The sequence below is a fragment of the Typopeltis vanoorti genome, chromosome 12 (assembly GCF_054136105.1).
Source record: "Typopeltis vanoorti isolate ZY-2024b chromosome 12, IOZ_Tvanoo_1.0, whole genome shotgun sequence".
In the NCBI taxonomy this organism is placed as follows: domain Eukaryota; kingdom Metazoa; phylum Arthropoda; class Arachnida; order Uropygi; family Thelyphonidae; genus Typopeltis; species Typopeltis vanoorti.
Window position 1 is genome coordinate 27,425,433 of NC_143560.1, and position 4,111 is coordinate 27,429,543.

Genomic DNA, 4,111 nt, shown 5'->3' on the forward strand with positions numbered 1-4,111 from the left:
GATGATGCCCTCTGCTTGGAAAATTTTACGTCTGAATCCATTCGAAACAATAATTATCTATATATTTATATTAATACTTTAATATTTATTAATATTAATTCGTTACTATTTCTGTTATGATTTTTTTAAGCTGCTTATTTAATAACCTTACATATCATGTTAAAACATCTACAATGACGTGTTAATGAGCTACGACTGCTCATAATCCAAGCTATTTTCCAAGAAATGCGTGATAGAATTGAATTGTTCATGACATAACCACATAGCTAGGGATGGAGGGGGGGGCGCGGTCCGCCCCGGGCGACACTTGGAACCTTTTTGAACTTTTGCAGTTAATTCTAAAATACAGTCGCGAGAACTCATTTCCAAATATTGTAATACTACTGCGTATTTTCGTGACAATTGCTGTAAGTGTCGCTAGTTGTGAGAGGAGTTTTTTTAAATAAAATAGATTAAGAATTACCTTAATTACTATGAAATAGACTTCGCCAATGTCATCGATGATTCTGCTAACAGAAAATCAAGAAAAATAACATTTTAGAATGTTGAAAGTAAAGTTTTACTTCAAAAATAAACATAATGTTTTGATTTATTTCCGTATACGTCGTTTTGACTTTTTGTAGTATTTTTTGTGTGTATTGAGAGGGGCGACAAACTCAGGGATCGCCCCGGGCGGCAAAAGCTCTAGCTACACCACTGCATAACCACAAACTTCAAAAGAATTTACATCAGCAGTACATTAAGTACGCAGTAGCATTTTAAGTAGCAATTTTCATTCTGTAAAACCTAAGGACACATTAATCACCGCTAGAGGGAGTTAAAGTGGTTATACTCCATTATTGTTTAATTCGCAAACTGAACAATATTACTCAACAACGCTCTTCTGCTGCAAGTGACATACTTGGAACTATAATCACAGGAAACAAATCTTGATGACTCATTTTCTGGTGTTCCAGTGCAGAAGAGGATATTGGTTTTTTTTTCTCTTTTAATAATAACGCATCGTTCTGATAGGACAAAGTGTGTTCTCTGACAATTCTCTCAAGGTTAAATGAAATGTCAAGGGATTTCTTTTATCTCGTGAAGCGTAATGGAAAAATTAAATAAGAATCCTGGACGAGATGTTAGCCATGGTTAGACGAATGATGTATAGATGGCAGCACAATCATTGAAATGTGACCCAGATATGGAGATATAACAAACACTTTGTCAGAGTGCTAACAGTAGCTGTAGCTTCCTTGTAGCCCTACACAGTCACGCGCACAATTTATTATTAGAACCCTTCCGAGACTTGTTGGCGGAATGTTTATTATCCCACGACGACACAACAAATCACTTCGAATTTCCATTCCATGATGTCGCTTTCTGCATTCGAACCATGTTAGCAACGAACGTGCAGAGTCCGTTAGTGGGCTGGGATCAATATTTTCTTTGGCATTCGTTATTTATTTTCTATACAACACACACACACACGCACACGAACGGAGAGAAATAGCGTCCATGCCCTCGGGTGAACTCGTGAGATGTGTTTGGTTTTATTTTCCATGAATTTCAAATGATTTCTCACCAATCCCAAACTTGCAGAAGAGTAAAGACAGCAGGTTGGTTACACAGAGAACATACGAGGATGAAGAAGAATAAGAAAGGACAGGTTACACTTAATTTGCATTTTCCAATAAGAAAGAGACAGCAGAAGTACGGCGAAGAGGAGTTATAGTATTCAATCGACACGTTTTCTTCGCCTACACGTGCTGGTCATTTCTTTTGCGACTACAGAAAGGAACGGTCATGGATAGGGTCCCCTTTTGGGCGCACAAAGTCAACCGAAAGACTAAGAAAACGATTGAAAACATGACAAGTTCAAAATGAAATCTATCGGTTCTGTCACTGCAGTCGCACACGTAGTGTCAGACGATCTATTCGTGTAGAGAGAAGTGGTAAGATCGGCTTGATTTCATTTATCTAAAATCACTTGATTTTAAATGCCGAAACCACTTCCAGATGAGAAGGAAGAAAATACACGATTTAAAGTAGTACGGGGGGAAAATGCACATATTTCGATACAACTATATTATTGAATCTTAACAGGAAAGTATTATTATGACAAGAAATTATATTCTTGTTTAATTCTTCACCCAAGTGTAAGCAACGTTTGCGTGTGAAGTATCTTCACCAACCCAATGAAAAAATCGTAGGTAGTGCTTATCATCATGGTATGATTTGCATGATCCGTTTGCCTAAGGTATTGCTTCCAATTAAAACCAAAGCAGTAAAGTCTAATAAGCAGTATAGGCTAATAGTCAGTACAGACGAAGCCCTTTGGTTGGAAAAAATTGGGGGGTTGGGGAAAGCAATGGTGAACTATCCTGTAAAATTCTCACCAGGAATACTTTGTGGGCAATGCCTACAAAGTCGCCTACGGTCGGAAACGATTGAAAAGGAAAATTAGATCAGAGCAGATAATTGCGCGTGTTCTATGGCTAGTTAATGATAGATAAAAATGCTTCTTTCTGCGTGTATAAGATTGTTAGTTAAAAAAAAACAAACACCGAATTCATATATCCAGAAAAGGTCATTTTTTACAAAAACAAATGGACTAGACTTGTCTGCTAAGGCTTCCTAATTCTGATTTAAAGTATTAACCTCAGACTATTAGAATGAATATTTCTCTGTAATATGACAAATTAATCTTCCGAATAATAAAACAAAAAATGAACTGTGATAAATATTACCAACTAAGAACGACTCTTTATTGAAATAAATAAATTATTTAAGCATCTGTAGTTCAGGTCGTATCGACGATAGCCATTGCTTGGAAAGACCAAGGATCCAGCGTTTAGGATGCGAAGAACCCTTTATCAGACTTTTCCATTAAAAGTGAGGTAGCCGTTTCCATAACGACGGTATAGGGTTTTTCATCTCGAGAAACAGACCAATGGACCTGAAGAAAACGCAATTTAGTGGACACAGCAGACAATCCAAATGAGATTAACGGTACTATCATTGAAAAAAAAAAATCAACTTCCTCGGTCGTAACAGATCATCGACCCTAATAAAATAAAAAAAAGGAAAGCAGGATAGATTGTTTTATGTAAACAGATGAGTAAAGCATGCAGATCAACTCCAATAAACCAAAGAGCTCATAAACATGATATATAAGAATCTCTGTATCGTCACATAAATTCCGTATTTATTATGGTTATATATAAGGTATTCTCGTACATCTGTGAATCAAGTTTTACAAAGATGGTTATACGCTATGAACCAGCAAATAAAAACATTGGATTAAACCGACAAAAAAAAAAAAGAATGTTTTGTGTCGATATCCTTCTGTTATGATATCGTATTCAAAATATATAAGAGAAATTTTTACACAAATAATCAGTTTTGAAAATATCGAGAAATGTGCTGGGAATTCATCTTTATAGACATTCAGGGTGCGTATGAAATTTATAAGAAAATTGCTCAAGTTCCATCTCAGCAGAAATCGACTACATTTGCAGGTTTTGTTTATTTATTTTATTTTTTTTTATCGCCTAATGGATTCTCTTTTACGTGACTAGCACAAAAATTATTCCAACGGAAACATCACGCAGCTTGTTGAGAAAAATAATATTACACTTTGAAATTATCCTCTCCCTCTTTCCACGCACACACACACAGACTTCGATTTGTCTGGGGGTGGGGGTGTCACAGCTAACGCATTCCAGTAGTTTCACATTTTCATTCTTACATCCCCAACTGGCTACAAAGGCAGACTGATTTTCATAGAAATAGCTGCGAACCTCTAAGTGAATGTTAACGATGTACTTCACCTCCTATTTGTGAATTTGTCCTCGATTTTAACAATCAAACTAAAAAAAAAGAGAGGAAAATAGAGTGGAACATTCGCAACGGTTGGAATCTGTAAACTTCTCCCATTGTGGCTGAGTGATTTGTGGCTTTTTTGTTAGCGAAGGTATGCTGCTCCAGACGGCGTTATCTATAAACCGTTGGGTTCTGTTGCTTGACAACTATCACAAAAGCACCACGTGACAAGCGCACACACACACACACACACATCGCCCTGTCACATTCACAGACCTTAAAAAATCGCATTCAAATAGCTTTC